The sequence below is a fragment of the Tenrec ecaudatus genome, unplaced genomic scaffold, assembly GCF_050624435.1.
Source record: "Tenrec ecaudatus isolate mTenEca1 unplaced genomic scaffold, mTenEca1.hap1 Scaffold_602, whole genome shotgun sequence".
Classification (NCBI taxonomy): Eukaryota; Metazoa; Chordata; class Mammalia; order Afrosoricida; family Tenrecidae; genus Tenrec; species Tenrec ecaudatus.
In genome coordinates this window covers 175420-200549 of record NW_027459485.1, presented here as the reverse complement: position 1 = coordinate 200549, position 25130 = coordinate 175420, and the positions used below count along the sequence as shown (strand labels likewise).

General features: G+C 41.0%; 1 pseudogene; it reads left to right on the top strand.

Annotated features, from left to right (window-relative positions):
* LOC142436755 (ninein-like protein) overlaps window positions 1–13873 on the top strand; it is a 105484-nt pseudogene extending 91611 nt beyond the window's left edge.
* Window positions 13874–25130: the final 11257 nt, after the last annotated feature.

Below are 25130 nucleotides of genomic sequence, written 5' to 3'. Positions count from 1 at the left end.
GCCATGTAACATAATATTCACAATCGGGAATTAGAACATGAATAATGTTTTACCAACTGCCATCGAGTTAATTCTGACTCATATCCACCCCAAAGGGCAGAGTAAAACTGATCCCTAGGGTTTGTGAGGCTATAAATCTTGATAGAAGCAGAAAGCCCCATCGTTCTCCTTTAGAGCAGTGAGTGGGTGGGTCTTTTAGCTGCTGGCTTTCCAGTTAGCAACCTAGAGTGAAATGCAGATGAATACAATACCAACTGCACCACCATGGCTTCCCAGAACAGTCTTTAGGAGGTCATTAATCTGCCAACCACAGCAGTGATCTGGATGTTTTTTATCTCTGATACATTCATGATCACATATCTTTGGTGTATTTAGGTGTGTATTTTTTAAAATATTCTAATGTTATATGCAATAAAAAAGTGTACTGCTATGATTTTATAAGAAATTGATCAGATCGTTTTACCAGCACCCAAAACAAGAAATAGAACCCTCCTGGATTCCCCACACATAGCCAGTATCCTGACTTCTAACTCCTTAATTTTGCCTGTTTTTGCACTTTATATAAAAGAAGCATACCATCCGTCCTTTCTTACCATATGTTGTTTGTGAGATTCTTCCATATTGTTGCTTAGAGCTATAGTTATTTCATTTGCACTTTATTTTTCATTCTCTTGCCTGCATTTTTCTACTGCTATGAAAGTTCTGGGTCAATGCAATATGTTTGTATGGAATGGAATTTTTTAGATTTTAAGATATAATAATGTTTACCTTTTTATTGACATAAGAAACAATGTGTCTTGTGCAAAACTCAACTACAACTCTTTTTTTAATGAAGTTTTTATTGTGAATTAAGGTTTACAGAGCAGATCATACTTTAACACTCTGCAATTCATACATATTTTGATGCCATTCATTCATTCCAGTCCCCTTAATATGCCTTCCCTTAGTCCACGACTTCCCTGTTTTCTATGTCCTTTTCTCCTCCTTTCCTAGCCTTCTGTCTTTGGGTGAATGCTCCCCATCTCATTTTAACGGTTGACTTTTCTAACACAGTAGTGAGTTGAAGTCCAGACCCAAGGGAGCACGGTCTTAGGGGCCCTACCAGACGCTGTCTGACCAGTAAGCCTGGTTTCTTTTAGGATTTTGATTGACAGGTTCTTCTTCTCTTTCCAGGACTCTCTAGTGTGATTTTATGCAGAGCTGGTGGTGGTGGCGCCAGGTATCACCCCGTTCTTCTGGGCCCAGGATTGTGGAGACCGGTGTTCTCACTGTCCCTTCGACTAAGTGTTTTCCCTGTGTCTGTTTAACTGCCACCCCGCTGCTCTGCTCTGGACAGGGAGAGATCAGTCCTTGCACCCTAGACGGCTGCTCAGAGACCTTTAAGACCGCTGCTACTTACCAGATTAGAATGTAGAGCACTGTCTTTGTGAACTATGATATGCTAATGGATCATTTTGTCCCCTGCAACTATTGTGATACCACTCCCCCAAAGCCCAGTACCTTATTCCTTCAGAGTATCTGCTTATATTTAAGAAGTTGTCATAATTTTGTCCTCTGTTCGCCCCACCACATTCATGGATATATTTGCAGTAAAAGTAAATATACAAATACTCTCTTTTAAACACACACACACACACACACACACACACACACACACACATATATATGTTTGTAAAAGTCTCCTATCTGTTCAGCCTGTGTGTATGTCCAAGTACTCACTTGTAGATTCCCCAATCCCCCACTGTTGTAGGACTTTGAATCTAACAGTGTTTGCGTCTGTAGTTTCTCACTCTTGCAAACTACCGGTGTACTCGCCTGCCTGCCTCCATCGTTTCTCCTGTGTGTTGCATTCCCCTCCGCCCAGGCTATCACTTGCCTGTGTTCTAGCCGCACCTTCCCCCCCCCCTCCTTTCCATCCTCTGCAACCTCAAGGAATGTTTTTATTTCCATAAGAAAACTTACTGTTGATTTTTTATAGTGGTGGTCTCATACGATATCTGTCCTTTTTGTTTTTGACTGATTCCACTCGGCGTACTGTCCTCCGTGTCCATCCCTCTGTGAGGGCTTTGCAGGTGCATCGTTATTCTTCGACGTTGCATAGCATTTCATTGTGTGTTTATTGCACCCAAGTTTGTTCATCCATTCTTCCACTGCAGGGCATTTAGATTGTTCCTGTTTTTTGCTATTGTGAATAATGCTATGATGAACATGGGTCTGTATCTATTTATTTGTGTCATAGTTTTTATTTCTCGAAGACACATACCAAGTAGAGGGATTGATGTGTCATGGTATTTCTCTTCCCAACTTTCTCAGGGTGCACCATACTGCCTGCCACAGTGGCTGCACCATTTCCCAGTTCCTCCGGCAGTGTATGAAAGTGCCAGTCTTTCCACACCCTCACCATCATTTGTTGTTATCTGTTGTTGTTTTTTTTAACCTTCCAGTTAATTTGGGGGGTGAGGTCGTATCTCATTTTGATGTGTATTTCTCTAATGGCTAATGATTAAGAGCATTTCTTCATATATTTTTGCCCCCCTGAATGTCTTCTTTGGTGAAGGATCTGTTCACATCCTTTGACCATTTTTTAAATTAGATTGTCTATCTCTTTCTGTTGAGATACTCAATTTTCTGTAAATTTTAGAGATGAGTCTCTTGTCCAGTATGTCATTGTCCAATATGAAATTCCACAGCCTTTGGCTTCTCTTTTGACTCTTGGTGGAATCTCTTGACACACACAATTGTCTACGTTTTCGGAGCCCCTAGTCATCCATTGTCTTCTGCTCTGAGTGTGTTCTCCATTACTTCTGTGAGGGCAGTTACATACTTGGCTTCACATAGTCTCTTAATTGTTCAGCAGATAGGATGAGCAATCTTCAGTGTATCTGCGCTCCAAGCAGCCAAAAGTAGAATTCCACCTCCACCTAACACAGTGTACACACCTAGAATCAGTCTGTTTCCCATACTAGAGCCAGAGTGACCATTTCAAATTTCATGTCCCATTTATTTGACAGCCCTACTCTAAACCCTTTGCTGCTTTTAAAGTTCCCATGACTTCTTTTTCTCTATTTTTCCCTTAGTGCCCCATGAGATCAAATGAAGTCAGATGAGACATATTTGTGCTTGATACTAGAACATAATGCATAAGATAAGCATGGCAAGGTTATATAGTACCTTGATTACTTAGATTGGGAAAATTAGAATCTAACAAGATGCCAGACAAAGACGTAGTTGGGGGGATAAATATCGACATGTGTTCAGGACAGAAAGTATGGGTTCAAAGCTCATTAGGGATTTTTTTGTTGGTAAAAATACTTGCCTGTCATAAATCACTTGTGTTGTCTTGGCAGAGATTCTATAAGAATTGTTTGTCAGGAAATAATGTGGCCCAGGGTAGCCTTGGTCATGGAGTAGATAGTGACACCTGCCTTTCTCTGCTGAGGTATTCACTGTGCATCAGGCCGCTCCATAAATCAATATGTGTTTCTTCCTCAGTTTTTCCTTCCAGTGATGACCTTGGAGTATAGCAGGTGACAGTCTCACTAAAGAGGAAAATGTGTGCATATATTTTAAGCTCTGTTCATTCTTGTTTCTTAGATCCCTGCCGGGATTCACTAGCAGGGAATAGCTTTTGGAATGCCCCAAGGTCTCACATTCAGTATTACGCATTGATACCAACCATGGGCACATGGTTCCCAACTTACTTCTGATTGTCAATTGTGCTTGCAGAGCCGAGCTACAGAGGCTTTCTGAAGAAAACACATCGTTGACAAATGAATTGGGAAGGATTCAGCAAGAACTTTAAGTTGCAGAAAGAACAAATGATGTACAGAGGTAAAGGCTTGTCCAGGTTCAACTTAGGACCTTTGAGCTTGTGACCCAGTTTTCACATAGCAGAATGAGTGGTTTCCTCTCAGTAAAGTGAGTGTAGAAGTTACTGAGATAGAAAGTGGGGCGTATTCTCAAATCAACCTCACTTTCCAGAAAGCCAAGAGTGGATGAACCTAATTGGTCTCTGACCATGACATGACACATATGTAAAGGGCCCTGGCCTACCTCCCCATGCAGGCAGCCCCTCTCATACCTGAAGCCTGGTCTCAGACGTAAAAGGTAGAACACGTATGTATGTGGCAGCATTGCCCACCCCACAGTGAGCAGCTGCTACACCCATCCTTCTTACCTCTGCCATCGTGGCATACCACCTTATTCCCTGTATGAAAGTACTCCGCATCACACCTGATGGTGAGGACAGGTGGACATAGTTTAGTACAGTGAAATGATCCTAGGGCCTTCCTAGACAAATACAATATCTATGTTCATGACTCAGTAATAATTTCAGGTGGACTTTTCACCACGGTTTATATTTGTATGTAGATATCGGCATTAGGGGTAGGTCTGGGCCCTAGGACACTGAGGCAGGAACAAGGGACAGGGAGTGGAGTGCTAACACTGGTCAGTGAGTTTTCACTGCTGTAGCCATATCCAAGGGCAGTCTGCCTTTTGATTTTTCTTCCAAATAAGAAGTTCAAGATAAAGTCAACTCTGACCTGCTGCGAGCATGGAGCATAGTTGATGGAGTAGCCATGACGGTCAGAATATGGATGGCAGGGGAAGGGACCAGCGGGGATTTGCATCATTACAGTTCTGAAATCCAGGAGGTTTTCCCTTGAAACCATTTTCTCCTAAGTTTACTACCAGACTCCATTCCCAGCAGATCGCAGTGAGGGTAAGATGGTTTGTGTTTGTGTTGCTGGGTGGCTAGTTCCATACTTTGCTAAATCCGTAGTAATTTGCTTGACTAAGGATTGCCACGGAGAATGCTCCTTTTGTACAATCTGGCAAAATCTTGCAAGCGAAAACTAAACCCACTCTCATTGAGTCTGTAGAGGGTTTCTAAGACTGAATCGTTAAGGGGTGTGGGAGGCTATACCATTGACCTTGGCAGTTACCAGCACAAACCAAGGTGACACCTGGCTTTGGTTTCACCCTCCCTGATGAAAATTTTCATTTCCGCCTCCAAAAGAGTCACCTGACGAATCCCATCTGACCCTAGACCAAGGATGGGACCAGCCTTGTTCTCATGTAAAATGCATTGGAAAGGGGATTATTGGAGATGCAGTTAGTTTGAAATTTGGCACCTTGTCTTTTGATCTCTCTTAAGTTCCATTTTTAATTTGTTCCAGTTTTTAATACTTTCTGCTTTCTTTTCTAAATGTTCTTGTCTGTTTTACTTTGTTATTGTTAGTTGTTTCTGTTGTTTTTAAAGTATGTTTTCCTATAGATGAAGTCCAGAATAGGTGCATCTATACAGACCCTAACTGGATTAATGGTTCTTTGGGAGTTTCACACAGTTGGTTAGAAGGAAATGGGAAGCTAATAACGACGAGTACAAGAATGAAGAAAATGTTCCAAAACTGATTGTGGTGATGATTATACAATCTTGATATGATTGAACTATTGAATTGTATATTTGTGAATTATGTATCAATAGAACTTTTTTAAAAATTAAAGAATCGCCTGAGAACTTTGCTAAAATATTGATTGTGATTCAGTATATTTAGGTCAAAAATTCAAATTATCAACAGGGGTTGGAACTGGAATGAATCGGTTTGAAGTCCTAAGGGTAAACTTTCCTAAATTCTTCTGGCTTTAGGAGCTTGGGATCAAGATTGAACCATCACCACTATTATCAATCATAGCAGTAGCAGTAGTGTAGAGGGATCTGGGCCGTAGAATATGAGGGGAGGTAGGGGTGGGCCTTTTTGTCCAAGCCATGGTGGACTGTTACTAGAAGAAGAAAACACATTAATTGGCAATGATATTGTTAATTTTGCTTTTTCAACAGGAAAGAAATTGATATTTTAAAGAAAGAGAAATATCAGGCCTGCCTTGAAATGGAAATGATCAATAGTCAGGTTTAGTATTACCACCTGATGTGAAGCTAATGAACTTTTCTTTCTCTCTTTCTTTCTTTCTTTAAAAACTATTTTCGAATATTATAGAGGACTTTGTTCCTCAACGATTTCAGAATGCAGTAACTACTTCCCTTGTCAAAAATCAGAAAGTTCGTGTGGATACATTACTGCCGTCAGGGACACCCCATTTTGGTGCTGCCAGCCATCCTGATAATTCTTAGAATCACATGTGGCATTTATATCATGTCTTCTTGTCTCTTTCTCTCGGTCTATTCTTTATTTTGGAGACCATGGCACTTTTGAATATTACATGCAATTGTTTTGTTCTGTGTCTTGAAGTTTGGGTTTGTCTAGTCATTGATAATAATTAGATTGAGATGAGGCTTCTGTGGCAGAAGTACAAGAGTAAGAGTTGTGCAGTCATCAGCACCATCAATGTCAGAACTCTTCCTTCTTCCACTCATTGTTAGCTTCCCACTTCCCGCATCCTCCCTGCCATGCCCCTAGCCAACTATCACTCCAGTTACTGTCTCTAGAGATTTACATAGCCTGGATTTCATACACAGAAAATCACACAAAGCACAAACAATGACAAAGCAAAACAGAGAAAAACCTCAGCCAAAAGAAAATATAAAATGTTAGAAACTGCCACCAGTTAGAACCTCCTTGGGAATTCAGCCAGTCTCAGCCAGAATCTTAACAGTGAGACACACTTTCACATAAACTAACAAGTACTAGCAGACCCCTTAAAATCCCCTTTTTTAATTTATCAGAAAACCACTATAACCAGAACACCACATGATTATTTCTGTCACCTAAATCCTACTCATGTATTCCTATCTCCTATTCCTTCTACCCAGTCAGCTCTATCATTTCTCCCTCATCTCAACAGAATACAATTTCCAGCCCCTATCTGAACTTTCTCCACTAACCCAAAGAGCAAGTCCTGTCTCTCCCTCCTCCACCTACTCACACACAATCCAGAACCTTACATACCATCTACAGTTGGATCACTATGCCATGCAAACAACAGTCAGCAGTAGTAACCACAAAAAATCAAGATAAACAAAAGTCAACAACTGAAGATTACGCAACTTCATTGGAATACACAGAAAGTGAAGACCTTAAATTACCAGAAAGAGAATACAGGTGAATGATGTTTGTGACCATACAAGAGATTTGGGGATCAATTCTGAAAAAAGGAAGACAGTGTGATACTAAAAACCTCACACCCCAAAGAAACCGAGAAACAAAACAATGAGATAACAGAATTAAAAAACATTGTATGAGAACTGAGCAATACCGGTGTTCATCGCAGCACAGTTTACAATTGCAAGGAGTTGGAAACAACCCAAATTTCCATCAACAGATGAATGGATTAAAAACCTATGGTACAGATGTGCTTTACATAATTGATGTATGTATGGATTGTGCTAAGAGTTGTATGAGCCTCTAATAAAATGATTTAAATAAAAACTATGGTACATACATACACTGGAGTACTACACATCACTAAAAAGCAGTGATGAATGCATGAAGCACCTTGCCACATGGGAAAAACTGGAGAAAATGATGCTAAACAAAGTAAGCCAAGCACAAAACACAAATACAACATGAGTCCGCTGAGGTAAACTTAAAAAAAATGCAAAAGGGACATAAGGAAAAAGCTACTGTATACAAACATTCCTGGGGTGAGGTCCAGGTAGTATGGCAGGGGCCAGACCAAATCCAGGGATACATATGTTAGACAATTAAAAAGGTTGGGGGGAGGGGGAAGAAAATGAAATAAATGGGTAGCTGGGGAACAGGGAACTAACCCATCCAAAGGGAGGGTCTTGTTCATATCGTCGCCGGGAAAGAAGGACCAGACTTCTACCCCATGCTCCAAGATGTGAATGCAACATACTGGCATGAAGCAAGGAACCAGTAGAGAGGTCTGAGGGGTTGGCCCCAATCCCAACTACATGGACAGCAGCCCTTGCCCCCAGAAGAAAGTACTTCAGAGGATAGCATTGAAGCTACAGCTCCGAGAGAGGGACATGTCTGATCAGAGCAAATCGAAGCAAATGAAGGGGGAGGAAGAGAGACTGGAGCACATCCTGGCCCACCAAGCCTTAAGGACAATATCCCCACTAAGAACAGCCAATGCACAGAGAGGACCATATGGCTGGTCCCACTATGAGACAGGACATCCCCCACTGACCCATAGCCCTATAGGGGACAACACTGGAGACACAGTGTGGGAATTAGACCGATCTGACCCCACCACACTGAGGCAAAACATGAAGGGCATGCAACAGAACAGCAAGGGGAGCAGAGCAAGGAAGTCCCGAGGCATTATTAAAAATAGACTTTGGGTTCAGAGCATGGCACCCCATCAGGCTCAATCAGCAAACACTCGCAAATGTCAACAAACAGACCTTGAACTATTGACAGGCTTTTCTTTTTTTTTTGTCATTTGTTTTTTGGTGGTGTTGTTTTGTTTTCTTTTGTTGCTTTGTTTTGTTCTGTCTTGTTTTTGTGTGTATTATTATCTCTGCAGGTCTATCTAGATAAAATAGGTGGGATAAACAATCTGGAGGAGAAAACAATGGGACTGACAGTTCCAGGGGGACATGAGAGAGGGGAAGGTTCGGGAAAAGAAGTGGTTAACAAACCAAGGGACAAGAGAACAACAAGTGATCCAAAATCAGTGGTGAGGAGCGTGTAAGAGGCCTGGTAGGGCTTGATCATGGGTAATGTAACCGAGAGGAATTACTGAAACCCTAATGAAGGCTGAACATGAACAAGAGCAAAGTAAAAGGAAATAGAGGAAAGAACTGCAAGGCACATAGCATTTATAGAGCTCTAAATATAGGCATGTACATATGTAAATATATTTATATATGATGATGGAGAAATAGAACTATGCATATATTTATAGGTTTAGTATTAAAGTAGCAGATGGACATTTGGCCCCTACTCAAGTACTCTCTCAATGTAAGAACACTTGTTCTATTAAACTGGCATTCCATGATGCTCACCTTCCAGACACAATCACTGAAGGCAAATGTGGTGAAGAAAGTCAATGGTGTCGGCTATCAAAAGATATAGCATCTAGAGTCTTAAAGGTTTGAAGGTAAACAAGTGGCCTTCTAGGCCAACCAAAGCCCACATGGAAGAAGCACACCAGCCTGTGTGATCATGAAGTGTCAAAGGGATCAGGTATCAGGCATCAAAGAACAAAAAATAATATCATTGTGAATGAGGGGAGTGCAGATTGGGGACCCAAAGCCCATCTGTAGGCAATTGGACACCCCCTTACAGAAGGGTCACGGGGAGGAGATGGGCCAGTCAGGGTGCAGTGTAGCAATGATGAACATACAACTTTCCTCTATTTCTTAAATGTTTCTTCCCCACCACTATCATGATCCCAATTCTATCTTACAAATCTGGCTAGACCGGAGGATGTACACTGGTACAGATAGGAACTGAAAACACAGGGAATCCAGGATAGATGAACCCTTCAGGACCAGTGGTGGGAGTGGCAATACTGGGAGGGTGGAGGGAAGGTGGGGGTAGAAAGAGAGAACCAATTACAATGATCTACATATAACCCCCTCCCTGGGGGATGTACAACTGAAAAGTGGGTGAAGAGAGACGTTGAACAGTGTAAGACATGACTAATAATAATTTATAAATTATTAAGTGTTCATGAGAAAGGGGGACAGGGAGGGAGGGTAAAAAATGAGCTCATACCAAGGACTCAAGTAGAAAGCAATGTTTTGAGAATGATGAGGGCAACAAATGTACAAATGTGCTGACACAATGGATGTATGAATGGATTGTGATAAAAGTAGTATGAGCCCCCAATAAAATAATTACCCCCAAAAAAGAACTGAACAATAGAATGGAAGAAAATGAAAATTGAATCTATGAACTTGAAGACAACCATGCAGACTTCAGCAAATGAGAGAAACAAACAAAAAAGTAAAATAATCTGAAGTAAACCTGAGGATGATGTGAGAAACCATGAACAGAAGTAATGAATGTCTTGTTTGGAATACTGGAACAGGAAGAAACAAACAAATCTACATATAAATTAGTAAGAGAATTTGTGGAGGAAATTTTCCCCAGTACTATAAAGGAGGAGATAATAACCATTCAGGAGACAGAGAGAACTCCAAGGAGGTTAGACCCGGGGGGTGGGGGTAGGGGACATGTATAGGAGGGCATCAGGACATATGATAGTCAAAATATTCAACTTCAAGGAAAAGGAGAGAATCTTGAGAGCAGCTAGAGAGGGAAAAAGTCACCTTCAGAGGTAATCAGATTGGAATAAGCTCAGAGCTCTCAGCAGAAAATATGCAGGAAATAAGAAAATGGAGCAACATAGATCAAACTTTCAAAGTAAAAACCTGCCAACCAAAATCCTGTATCCAGCAAAGCGATATATCACATATAAAGAAGAAATAAAGGTATTCCCAAACAAGGAAATAGTTAGAGAATTCATAAAAACAAAACCAGCATTGCCGAAAACACTAACCATATCTCTATGGTCAGAAAATCAACAGCACAAAAACATTATGAGATCGCCACAGTCCGTGCTACTATCCAGAAGTCAACACACTAAAACAACACCCAAAACAGTAGATCTAGACGGGAAACAAGGACATGAATAGATTCCTCCCTCCCAAACACAGATAATACAATATGATAGTAACTCACCTGCATTTGGAATTAATACCAATGAAAATCAATGGGCTAAATACCCCAGTCAAAAGACAGAGTAGCAGACTGGATTAGGAAACAAGATCCATCAATCTGCTGCCTTCAAGAAACACACCTCAAACTCACAGACAAAAACAGACTGAGAGTCAAAAGATGGAGAAAAAATTACTAAACCAATGACAATGAAAGGAAGACCTCACACAAATAGAAAACTACAAGCCAATATCTCTCATGAACATAGATTCTCAACAAAATCCTGGCCAGTAGAATTCAACAACATATCAAAATAATAATAATACTTCATGCCCAAATGGGATTCATACCACCATATAAACAAAATATAGAAGAACCAGATGATCATATTGATGGATGTAGTAAAAGCATTTGACAATATCCAACACCCATTCCTAATAAAAACAATAATTAAATATAAGGAAATTCTTCAATATACTAAAGTCCATGTCTTAATATCCAACAGCCAGTATCATACTGGATGGAGAAAAGCTGAAATCATTGCAATTGAAAATGGGAACCAGACAAAGATGCCCATTATCCCCACTTTTATTCAGCATTGTGCTAGATCCTAGCCAGAATCAAAAGGCAACAAGAGATTAAGGGAGTGCAATTGGGCAAAGAGAAATTAAGCTCTAGTTATTTGCAGATGGTATGATTTTATAGAGAGAGAAAAACCCAAGGTCTCCACAAAACCCTGTTGGAAATAATTGGAGCTTGTTTCAAATAAGCACCCATCTAAGTGAGATGTCAGTAAACTCACCTGGAAGAAGCACACGATCATCGATGATCCAAGGATTATCAATTATATAAACCAGATCTGAAGAAGGGAGTGCTGTCAGAGCTGAAATTTGTGAAATTCTGGTGTTCACAAAGCTATGGCTGACAGTGGGAGCCCAAAATACATGTTCAGGTTCTCCACAGGGAATAAGCCTCCAGTGGCCCCCCTCTGACTATCACTGAGGGATAGGAATAACCTGGTTATCAGGCAGCTGGTATTGGAAAGACGATTATAGTAAATTAAAATGATAAATAGGGCTTGAATGGTTAAAATCTTGTTATTTGAGCTCCCTTTAGATACACTTTGACTTTTATCTAGTTTTTAATATTTTCTGGGTTTTGCTGTTGTTTTCTAGATTAGGTCTTAACTCTGCTGTATTTTGTTATTTTGGTACCTTTCTTGATTCTCTGTTATGTATCTTTCTGTGTTTGGGGGTTTATCAAACCCAGATTGGGTGAATCTGTAGAGGTAATAACTGGAGTAAGAGTTCTTGGGGTGTATTGATGGGGAGGAAAGAGGTAATGGGGAGCTGATATCACGTAGTATGAAAAGGAAGAAATTGATTATATGCAGTAATTGCACAACGCTGCTTGATCTGATAGAGCTATTGGTATGATGTCTGGATTATGCCCTAATAAAATGATCTGGGAAAAACATAAATTTTAAAAAATCAATTTTCATTTACATCAGGGCTATCACATTTTTAACAAAACTCAAGTGAATATTCCCAAATTAATTAAGTTTTCCCACAAGTTTACAGGAATGCTGCTGCTCCACATAACACAATACTTTTTAGCGTTTTAATGAAGGTCGGGAAGACCTCAAAGATGAATTCAAGGCAAGTCACCTCAGAAGGCTTTGGAGACTCTCTTTCTGGGTTTCAAAGGAATCCTCTTTATATTTTCTCAAAGAAGATGATCACAGAGACTTCTCAGGAAGACATCTGAAGAGAATGGAAAGCTGCGCTGGGGAGGAGGAAGAAGGACAGGAAAATGTACCACGGCGTGTGTTCTGTTACGGCGCCATACCTGCTCCTCCTGAAGGGTAGCAAGGACTGTCTGACGAGCTCCTCATTGGGAACGACCCATCCACCTGACGCAGCCTTATCTGCCTTCCACACTGCTCTGTGTTCCCAAGGTCAGAGGACATTTAAAACGAACATGATTTGCATCCCTTGAACATGACAAAACTCCCATTTGACATGACATAAATTGAAGAGTGATAATTCTTTGGGAAATGAATAGAAAAATGAAAACACTTCAGAAGCATATAGGCATAGATAAAGATAGGACATGAAACAGTAGCTTCATATTTTGATAGTTTTGTTTAATTAAGGTTTCTTTTTTTAATCATTTTATTGGGGGCTCATACAACTTATCACATTCCATACATACATTCATTGTGTCAAGCACATTCATACATATGTTTCCATAATCATTTTTAACAAGTTTCTATTATACAATGCTTTTATACTTACCCTTGTGTGTGCGTATTAAACCTACAAGATAAAAATGATATGATTCTGCTCATTGCTGAACCATAGGTATTCACACCAACGTGGGAATACCTTGGAACTGTGGTTGCTCTCTCCCCTGAAAACTAATTGTTGTGAGAAAAAAAGAAAGGCAATCCAACAAAAATGTAATTTGATTCTTTTAAATCGTAATTTATTGAAAGATGCTCCTGACCAGTGGTTGACAGTAACTGAAATCTCTATGGTGAAAAACTGAGAAATTTTCTAGCAACTGTTGGAACACACGGCCATTTGTGTATACACCAAGAGGACATCTGTCAGACACTCTAATTTCCTGGCCCAGTGGTACTGAGAATATCAACAACTTACTGCCAGATAGATTTGGATATCAGGGACAGGTCAGAGGTCCTTTTGAAGAGATTCATATGCTTTAAGTTTCTTCCTCCCCCCCCCCCCCTTAACACGATGTTTTAAATAACTTAGATAAAAGTGGGAGGCCTTCAGAACAGTGGTTTGAATGTTCTTTATGGTCTAGATGTATTCTCACTTCTTCTCAGGAATAAAGCAGAGTTCTCAACTTCAGCATCATTGCTGTGTGAGACTGGATAAGTCTGTATAGGGGCTGTCCTATACACTGTAGGATATTTAGTAGCATTTCTACATGTCAGTAGCCACCCCTACCTACCCCAATTATGACCATGAAAAATGCCTCCAGATGTTGCCACGTCCCACAGTGAGACAAAATTACCCCTCATTAACCACTGAAAGGATCTGCTGGGGCTTCGTTTTTGTTTTCAATCATTGTTTTACCCTTTTTTGCTCTAGAGTCAGAAATACAAGGATCAGTCATCTCAGCTCAACCATAGGATCCTTCACCTGGGTGAGGAGGCCTTTGTCCACAAGGCTCAAAATGAGAAAAATCAAGTACCCGTTCAGTTGCTGACACTGAAGATGGATCGGGCTGGTCACCAGGTGAAAGAGCAGGTGAGTGGGCAGTGCAGAGTGGGAATATGAGAGCAACAACTTAAAGATATGGAGACATACACTGCCCCACACATAGCCAGGAAGCCTGGGGGAAAAGAACATGGAATATCATAGTTTTTTATAAATCTGCTTTATTTAGAAGAGTAGCATAAAGGAATTAAATCTTAAAAAGAGAGTAAATTCCTACAACCTTTCTGAAAAGACAAGTTGAAAATATAGATAGCAAGAGCCTCAAGAATCTCATTATAAGAAGTGAAACTTCACTGTTTGCAAATAATATGATTTTATATATTGAGAATCCTAAAGGGTCCACAAGAGACTAGCTGGAAGTCATAGAGGAGTTTAGTAGAGTAGCAGTATACAAGAGTAACAATTGACTTCTTCTATACCAGGGATGGGGGTACAGAAAAAGATACCAAGGAATCAGTATCCTTTGCAAAAGCTGAAATACCTGGGAATAAACTTAACCCAAAACCAAGACTTGTACGAAGAAAACTATAGAACATTACTATAAGAAGCCAACCGGGATCTACACAAATGGAAGCATATTCCGTGTTTGTGGATCAGAAGACTCAGTATTGTGAGAATGTTGATACTATCTAAAACAATCTACAAATAAAATGCATTGCCGATCCAAATTCTAACATCATTCTTCAAAGAAATGGAAACACTGATTATTAACTCCATATAAAAAGGGAAGAAACCCAGGATAAGCAAAGAACTCCCCAAGAAAAAGAACAAAGCAGGTGATCTCACATTACTTGACCCCAAAACCTACTTATACAGCCACAGTTGTCAAAACAGTCTGATACTGGTATACTGATACATGCTCCCTGTCACTAGCCACCCAGGAAATGCGAGTCAAAATGACCATAAGATCCCACCTAATGCCCATAACTAGCCCAATTAAAAAAAACCAGAATGTGAAAGGGAGGATAGGGAGGAGGTAGGGGGAGAAATGAGGAGCTGATGCCAAGGGCTCAAGTAGAAAGAAAATATTTTGAAAATGATGATGGCAACAAATGAACAAATGTGCTTGACACAATGGAAGGATTACAATAAGTTGTACAAGTCCCCAATAAAATGATTTTTCAAAAGAAACAGAACAACAAATGTTGGAGAGTGTGTGGTGAGATAGGAACTCTTATCCCCTGCTGGTGGACTGGTAAATATGTACAGGCACTCTGGAAGGCAGTATGGCGATACCTAAAACAGATGGCAACTGAACTACCATATGATCCAGCAATACCATTGCTGGTTTGTACCCCAAAGAAATAAGAAGCAGATCACGGACAGATGTTTCCCTCCCCTATGGTCATCACAGCAGAGTTCATAGCAAAAAGCTGGTGGGTGGGCAGGAAGAAGCTGGAAACAGCCTACATTACCATCAGTACAAGAGTGGATAAAAACTCTGGTACATACATACAATGGAATACATCCCTAAAAACAGCAATGAAACACCTCAAGTTGTAGAGGCATCTGGAAGATATTATGCTGAGTGAAGCTAGTCAAGCACAGAAGGATAAACACTGTGTGAGTCCACGATAATAGGAACATGCAGCAGAACGGGCACAAGTTCAAGTGTGCAGGCCATCCAATCGTCTGGCTGGGGACCAGGCAGGCTGCTAAAGAGCCACACATCATCTGCTCAAAGTAAGTATCATGTAGGTCACTTGGCCGAAGGTCACCTCATGAGAGCTGGAATCAGATGGATGGGGTGGGGTTGATGCTGGTCCCTGAGAGGTAGCCATGTGGATTTGGGGTGAGGTCTCCCAGAGAGGGAATCAGCCCTGTCAGAGGAATGGGGCTTACTGATGCGAGGGGCAGCACAGGAAAGAAGAAAGGCAATGGTCAAATTTGGGGGAACATAGGTGCATGCCTGTTGAGGGGAGAAGAGGGAGGGCTGACATTGTGGGGGGAGGGGTGTCCAGTGAGGTTGCTCTTGGGAGGACCTGATGCAGAGGGGTTAAGTGGAGAGCAAATGCTTTGAGAGTGATTAGGGCAAAGAATGTATGGATGTGCTTTATACAATTGATGTATGTATATGTATGGATTGTGATAAGAGTTGTATGAGCCCCTAATAAATTGTTTAAAAAAAATAATAAATTTTTTTAAAGTTGTATGAGCCCCTAATAAAATGATTTTTTAAAATACTGTAAAAAAAGAAACCAAACTTGACCAACAGTTACCATGGGTGAAGGGGAAAGATCTGTTGCTTTGGGAGCATTGAGTTTCTGTCACTGTGGTCGATAGTTTGAAAAAGGATAACAATGATAGTTGTACAACATGAAGAATATTATTGAGCCTCTTCTCGCTCTGAATTATACAACTAGAAGTTGTGCAATTGGAAAATATTTCTGTATATTTGTGCCACAGTTAGAAAAAAATAAGTACATGAATTACAATGAGTATAAGGAAGAAGAAAAAGGTTTTGAATTAAATATTGTAACAATTGGACAACTTTTCTTGATCTGATTGAATTGTATGACGTGGGTGAAGTGCTAATACAACTGTTTTAAAAGATGTGATGCAAAACAATAATATGGATTATTCGGGAGAACATGATGCTGAGTGAAATTAGTCAATCACAAGAGACAGATATTGTATGAGACCACTACTGCAAACGGTTTTCATATTGAAAAATAAATAACGAGATAGAAAGAAACTCCATGTGGTTACAGATCAGATCAGGTTTTCTGGGATGTTAGAATTACAGAGTCAGATCATGACCAAGAAAGCCCCATGGAGCACTTCGACTCTGACAAATACATGTGTTGCCCTGAGTTAGAACTAACTCCACAGCATCAGTTTTCGTTATTAACTGCTGTCTCTTGTTCCCATTCAGGATGACGCTTATGGTTGCCCGTAGGCATGCCCTGTACCCAAGATTAAAGTTTCATGCAGAATAATTTCACTGCCCTTAAAATTCTCTGCTCCACCTGTTTGTTCCTCTATTGTTCCTTGAACTCCTGCTAGTCGCTGACCTTGTTTCTGTCTCTTTAATTTTGCTTTATAATTGGAATCATGCATTATGTAGCTTTTTCAGACTGGTTTCTTGTACTTAATAAGTACTTAAGTTTCCTCCATATTTTTTTCATGGCTTGATGGCTCATTTATTTTTTTTGCTAGATAATATTTCCATGATACAGATATGCTCGTTTGTTTAGCCATTGACCTGTTGAAGGACCTCTTGATTACTTCCAGTTTGGGGCAATAATGAATAAAATTACGATAAATATTTGTATGCAGGCTTTTATGTGGATACAGATTTTCAACTCATTTGAGTAAATACCTAGGAACACAACTGCTAAAACATATGACAGGCCTTTGGAATAGTGGTTACATTACCAGATAAGTATTGGACTGCTGACAGCGAGATTGACAGTTCAAATCCACCAGATGATCCGAGGGAAAAAGATAAGCCTATCTATTCCCATAAAGAAATCCTGTCAGAAACTCTATAGAGGGACGCTGTGAGTCAAATTGGCTTGATGGCATTGTTTTTGTTTTTTTGTAAGCCTATGTAAGAAACTGCCACTGTCGGATTCCTATGCAAAACACTATGCCCTGCGCCACACCTATACTCCTGACAGAGCTTGTTAGCATCCCATGTTCAGACAGAGGCTCGTAGCTAGTAACTTGTAGATGTGTACATTTCGCCCAAATACCATTTTAAATGTCTTGAAGTTAGTTCTTTTAAAACATAATTTTTTGATTGGTAACCTCCTTTTGTCAGGAAATACATGAAAAACAACTTAATACCACAGAAAAGCAAGTGGATAAAGTGGAAATGATCTTAAAGAATATGGAAATGCTTCTACAAGAAAAAGTAGATGAGCAGAAGGACCAGGTGAGTGATAAGTTCTTGTCATTTCCTCACAAACATCTTATATCTGCACACTTCTACCTCCTGGGTATTCACACAGCTGGTGTAGTAAGAGACTGTCTGGTCACAGACTCCGAGAGGCCATGTTCATTAGTTACCCCTCAGACTGAGCCTCTGTCAACACCTTATACTTGAACATGAAGTAATTTTCCACAGGATTCATAATTAATAGCAGTCAATAAAATATTCTATTATATATATAAAACTAGCTTGTTTATTGTACTTATTTTCTTTTGGGTATCATTTTAAGGTTTCTTTTTTGAGATGGCCACATAACCTCAGGAAGGTTATGGATTTATTCATGCATCCTTCATTCAGCACATTGCCTACTGAGCACCTACTGTGTAGGAAAGCATTTTTCTAGGTAGACCTGAGATAAATAAGCCCTCATGGAACTTAAATTCTAGAGCTGATGAGAGCTAATAATAAGATTGTAGTTGGCCAAGGGCTTTGAAGAAAACACATTTTCCTGGACTGTAGAGTCAGGGTGTTAGGGGAGACTATACTGCACAGATAAGGTATCTGAGCAGCCCCTTAATCATGACCTAACATATATGAGTGGGTAAAAAAGAAAAACAGGAAAACTCCACTCTGTGGAGCTTTCATAGGATGCATTGTTCCTACTAGCTGAGCATCGAGCAACTTGTTCTGAGTTAGTGCACCCAGCGGCGTCGCCTGGGAAGGTTCTCTGGTCACAGTGAATTTTTTCATAAAAGCAGTTTTGCTCACACCTTGTTTTTTGTGATGGCTCATTTAAGAGAACTGCGTGTGGCTGTGAAAGTTTGCTTTCTGCTCCAGAAAAATGTCACAGAAACTGTTGTGATGTTGAATACAACTTACAAGGATAGCACTCTGAAAAAAACTCAAGTGTACCAGTAGTTTTCTTATTTCCAAAAAGGTAAAATGTCGATCGATAACAAACCTTATTCTGGATGTCCATCAACTTTCCAAACAGACAAAAATGTCCAAAAAATTCATCCACTTTTGCTTGAAGACCAATGATGGACCATTAAAAAGATGGGGAAGTTATCTGGACTATCTTGGAGCTTAGTTCAGTGAAGTTTAACAGAAGATTTGTGACAGGCCACCAAGAAGGAGTGTCAACTGCAAACAAGTCATTCTTGGAAAGAACAACTCTGAAGTGATCCAGACTTTTCTCAAGGTCATTACTGGTGACAAGCAAACTTCAGTCAAGCCAGGGGAAGACACCGTCATCACCTTGCCCAAGAAAAACTCGTCAAGTGAAATTAAAGATCAAGATTATGCTCATTTGATTTTTTTGATGTCCATAATATAGTGCATTTAGAGTTCCTTCCACCAGGTCAGACTGTTAATCAAACTTTCTATTTAGAGGTTTTGAAAATATTGTGTAACAATGTGCAACAAAAAAGACCTGATTTGTGGCAGATGGGGGACTGGTTTTACCATCATGACAATGCAACTGCTCACATGCCATCTCAGTGTGCCAATTTTTGACAAGAAACAGCATGCCTCTCTTGTCCCATGCACCTTACCTGACTTCACTCCATTCAACTTCTTTGTGTTTCCACCAATGCAGAGGAACATGAAAGGACAGCTAGTTGATGATATAGAAGAGATGAAGCAAAAAAATGAGAGAGGTGCTGTCAGCCGTCCAAACAGCTGAATTTGAAAAAAAAACAATGTTTCCAAGAATGGAAGCGCAGAATTGACAAATGTATTAGGTGTAACGGAGAGTACTTTGAAGGTGATAAGGTTGTTTTGTAAAAACATTTAAATACAAAGCTTTGAAACAAAATTCCAGGTTTTGGGGGTACCCCATCGTATACCTCAAGTAGAAAACAGATTAGCATTGGGGGAAGCATGTTGCTCACTGGTGGAATATCACATGTGTTGTACTTGAGAATCCTTCCTGACAGGTGCTAAATACCGGTAACATTTCCTGATCACCAGACAGCCATAAATAGGCACCCACACACTTACACTTCCCTGTTCGTGGTTGTGGGAAAATAGTCTCGGCCCTGTAAAAGGTTTTGCTCTACCGAGTGCCAGGCACCATGCCTGTCACTGTTCTACTGTTCCTTTACTTCCTCCTGTCCCTCCCCTACTCCTCTTAAGTCCCCTTTCTCCTCTTCTTTCCATCCTGCCTTGCTCTTTTTTATTCCCCCACTCACTGGGAGCCCTCCTTGCCATAAGTATGTAAGCCCATTGTAAAGAAGCCTGGCCCTCTGGCCTAGCCCTCAGCCCTCCTCTCTGCTCTTTAAATGCCCTTCAAAGACTCTGTGCTCACAACCCTGCTTCTCTCCCTTCCATGCTCCTCTCATGGCTCAGCCACTGTTCGTCCCCCCTGCCTGGGTCTACACCTAATTCGCAGCTCAGCTTTCAGAATGGATATAGACTCCAAGCACTCGTACCCCACTGATCTCACTCTGGTCCACACCCCCTCACTTTATGCCCTCTCTCTGGCCTTCCTGGTTCTGCCTTGCATACCGGCCTTGATTTCTTCTTAGCACAGGCACTGCAATACCTCTGAGATCTCAGCTCGCCGCGCCTCACACCTTCCCATCTTCTTCAAAGTAAAAGTCAACCTTGTCACGGTGTCCTTTAAGGCTCTCTTAGATTTAGTGTCCACTCCTGCCCTGACTTCCTGTCTATGTTTCCTCAGGAGCACACACCTTCAGCTATGGTGGCTGCCTGCTGCTACCTAGTCACCCGAGGCCCTGACCAGCTGCAAGGTCTTTGTAATCTCTCTTCTTGCTACCTGGTGTTCACATAGCCCCTAGATTCCTAAACTTACTTGGCCTACCACCCCTTTTTACAGGAAAAAAAAATCACTCATTGTCCACCTGACCATTAAAATCTTTTGTACTATTGCCCCTAATTCAGGATACGGTTTGGGTGTCTGCTTGTGTAGCGCCCCTGGATGCTTTGAGGCCCAGACATCGTCACGGGACTGTTTCACTGCTACCCAACGGGCAGTACCGCCCCCTTTGGGAAAAACTGGGATATTCTCTGGACTCTCATTTTACTCAGAACTCCGTTCACATATCATCTTACAGGAACAGCCTCGGGGTTTCTGTAGACAAGCAAAACCAGTAAAACTTGTATGTAAATATATTGAGAAAATTATACTTCGTGACTCACACACATGGGGGGGTTAGCACGTCCCATATCCATGGGTCCAGTGGAAACTTGGAGACCTCTGCTGGTTCATGGGGTAGCAGAGGAACAGATGTCTGCAGGTTTATGAACTAGAACTGCAGGCCAGGCGTTAAGCAAAAACATAACAAAGAATCGAGACGGCTAACCACGATGACAAAATACAACAGAAATAAACCCCCATAGTTTTAACTGTTCGAGATTTTAGCTATTCAAGTCAGAGTTATCATTTTAATTTCCTATAGTCATCTTCAGTACTCTCATCTGGTAACCAGGTTCTTCCCATTCCTCAGTTTCATCGGAAAATCACTGGAGACTTATTCGCTGAGTAGCTCCTGCAAATGTATTTTGGCCTTCCGCTCTCATCCATTCCCTTCTGAAAACCAGAATCTCGCCTGCTAAGCTTTGATACTATTCCCTTCTTCCGATTTGGATTATATAATTTACAATCCATGGCTAACAGATGTTGGTGTGCTTCTTCCATGTGGATTAGTTGACATCTCACTTAGATGGCTGCTTGTTTGGAAACAAGCCTTTAAGATCCCAGATGCTGTTCTGTCTGATTAGTGGGGCACCATCTAATTTCTTCACCAATGCTACCCTTAAGGGACCTGATCTCATTCAAGAACTTTTTGAAGCCCCCTTGTATTCTTGACCTTGATAGCTAAAGGTACACTGCTTCTGACAGGTATCAAGAAAAAGACATTGATTAAAGCAATAGGTATGTGCTGTCTTCCAGGAAATGTACTAATGTGCTCAAGCAGTGAAACCACATCTGGATTAGCAGTTACAATCAGAGCCACCACTGGTTAAGTTTATATCAATTCACTGTCACTCTCTTAAAATCCTTTTTTTTTTTTTTGCACAAGACAGATAGGTAAGTTGAATGAGATTGTGGTGGAAATCATCCCCCTCCATTCTTCAAGTCTTTATGGTGACATTAATCTCTGCAGGTTCTCCAGCAATGTAATACTGCTTTTGGTCTAATATTTCTTTGAGGAAAGTTCTAATGGCTTCCACTTGGCCTTTCTTACTGTAATAACCCTTTCTCCATGTGTCAGGGATCCAAAATTCTGCCAATTGCATATTCTGGACCTGGAGAGATTATTACAGGATTATTTCAGAGACCACTGTACCCACTGTTGGATAGGCATGAGCTGACATTTGGGCCTCCTAGAATGAGTGTCAGTTTAGTGCCATAGGGATCCTTTGAGAAATATTAACTATCTATATTCTGACAGTGTAGTGGATTTCTACCTCAGAGGATTCATAGGAGTTGTGGGCCTATACACTTGCTCATCTTGGAATTGATAGAGCCCTCTAAGCATCCCCTGCATGTGTGGGTATGTCCATCTTGATAAATCTACTCTAACATTCCAATTTACTTCAGCTTTTAGATCCCTTTTCCAGTATATAAAAGCAATTCAACTTCATTCAGTATAGGCCACTTCATAGTCCTCATTGTCGTCCCGCAACAATGGAACTACTAGGTACTTTTCTGACGCCGTGAGCTGAAACATCGAATGAAGACTTGCCACTTGGCAGGCTCATAGCACTACACTCAGACTGGCACAGTTCCCACACCTAATCCCGAGGCCTTTGTTTCTCCTTGTGTTCAGTAGGAAAAGCAAGCAGTCTCTGTCTGGAGTATGCCATACCTCCTCCTGGGCCACACTTTATGCCTCAAAGAAGTCGTGTCACGGGACAGTGGACTTCACACTAGTTATTGTTCTAAAAGCAAAAAGTGCATCTTGCAAAGCATTTGCCTCATACAAAGATTCCTGGGACACAGCTGTGGGACTATGGTCAGATGAGGATAAGAGGGCTGATTTTACTCTCGAAGGTGATTCAGGCAAAGAAGGTGGGTTAATCCCTTCAGATGGGGGCAGGAGGCTGGTCCTTCTGAAAATAAAAAAAGGTAATTCAACAATAAGGGCTCCATGTCCCTAGCTTGATCCTTTTATTGTCCACATTTTCCCATCTCAATTTTCAGGATCTCACATCTTCCCCATCAAACCTTTCAACATAAGGGATTCAGTTGATGGTGTAATTAGCTATTCTTCAGCTAGGACTCAGGAATGATGGTGGTGTGTGGGTTACAAACTGGACTGTTAGCTAAAGGTCAGCGATTTTAAAAGCACCAGCCACGCCCCAGGTAAAAGATGAAGTTTGTGCTCCGATAAATATTTATAGCCCCCAGAGCCCTCGAGGACATTCGATTTTGGCTTGTGCAGTCACTGTGCATTGCAGCCAACTCAGTGGTAGTGAGGATAAGACTCTGGATGGGTTTTCAGCAATCTCAACACTGCTACAAGAAATAAGACTTTATTTCAAGACCCAAATAGCAACTTTCAGGTCCTTTATGTACTGCTTGAGCCAGGACTTTGAAGCTCTGGACTCATCATTTTCTCTTTCCGCGTTGTGTATCTGAAAGCTGAACCAGCCAGCTTCACTATGCTTGTGGGTGTAACAAAAATGTTGAAAGATAATAATGAAATAGTAGTCACTCACAGCATTGTCTCTCACAGATGTTTGATCTAATGGTGGGGATATTATGCTTGTCTTTATTGCCACCTCATGCCATGGATAACTATGCCTCTTTACTATTGGAAGTGGAGCAATTAGTACTTTTAAATCCAGCCAGACTTGAGAATAAGTTCAGAAAGCATGCTGTAGTGGAGTTAACAAACCCAGGGACAAGAGAACAACAAGTGCTCCAAAATCAGTGACGAGGATGGTGTAAGAGGCCTAGTAGGGCTTGATCAAGGACAATGTAACTGAGCGGAATTACTGAAACTCAAATGAAGGCTGAGCATGATAGTGGGACAAGAGAAAAGTAAATGGAAATAGAGGAAAGAACTACAAGGCAAAGGGCATTTATAGAGGTCTAAGTACAGGTGTGTACATATGTAAATATATTTATATATGATGATGGGGAAATAGATCTATGTGCATATAGTTATAGATTTAGTATTAAGGTAGCAGATGGACATTGGGCCTCCACTCAAGTACTCCCTCAATGTCAGAACACTTTGTTCTATTAAGCTGGTATTCCATGAAGCTCACCTTCCTGACATGATCGCTGAAGACAAATGGGTACATAAGCAAATGTGGTGAAGAAAGCTGATGGTGCCCAGCTATCAAAAGATATAGCATCTGGGGTCTTAAAGGCTTGAAGGTAAACAATTGGCCATCTAGCTCAGAAGCAACAAAACCCACATAGAAAAAGCACAACAACCTGTGTGATCATGAGGTGTCGAAGGGATCAGATATCAGACATCAAAGAACAAAAAATCCTATCATGGTGAATGAGGGGAAGTGCAGAGTAGGGACACAAAGCCCATCTTTAGGCAACTGGAGATCCCCTCACAGAAGGATCATGGGGAGGAGACAAGCCAGTCAGGGTGCAGTGTAGCAATGATGAAACATACAACTTTCCTCTAGTTCTTAAATGCTTCCTCTCCCTCCCCCGCCATCATGATCCCAATGCTACCTTACAAATCTGGCCAGAGGATGTAGACTGATACAGATAGGAAATGGAAACACAGGGAATCCAGGATGGATGAACTCCTCAGGACGAGTGGTGATACCGGGAGTGTCAAGGGAATGTAGAATAGAAAGGGGGAACCAGTCACAAGGATTTACATAAAACCCCCTCCCTGGGGGACAGACAACAGAAAAGTGGGTGAAGGAAGATGTCGGACAGTGTAAGACATGACAAAATAACAATTTATAAATTATCAAAGGTTCATAAGAGAGGGGGACTGGGGAGAGGGGGGAAACAAGGAACTGATGCCAAGGGCTCAAGTAGAAAGCAAATGTTTGAGAATGATGATGGCAACAGATGTACAAATGTGCTTGACACAATGGATGATTGTGTGGATTGTGATAAGAAATGTAAGAGTTCCCAAGGAAAGTATATAACTAAAAAAGAAAGAAAGCATTCTGTGTTGGGCCGGGTTGACTAGAGAAACAAATCCAGAGATACTCATATATGTATAAGAAAAAGTTTTATCTCAAGAAGTAATTATGGATCAATAAAACATTCCATCCCAGTCCAGCTCTTCAGTCTATAAGTCGCTCTTCAGACTCATTAAGTCACATGCAATGATGCAGAATGCAGGACAATCACAGGCCAGTGGGTGTAGTTATGTGGATCCAACTGACCGTATCGTAGTGCTTGCAGCAGCCAGGAAAGTGAAGGCACAGAGAGTGGGGGAGGTGCCCAGGACC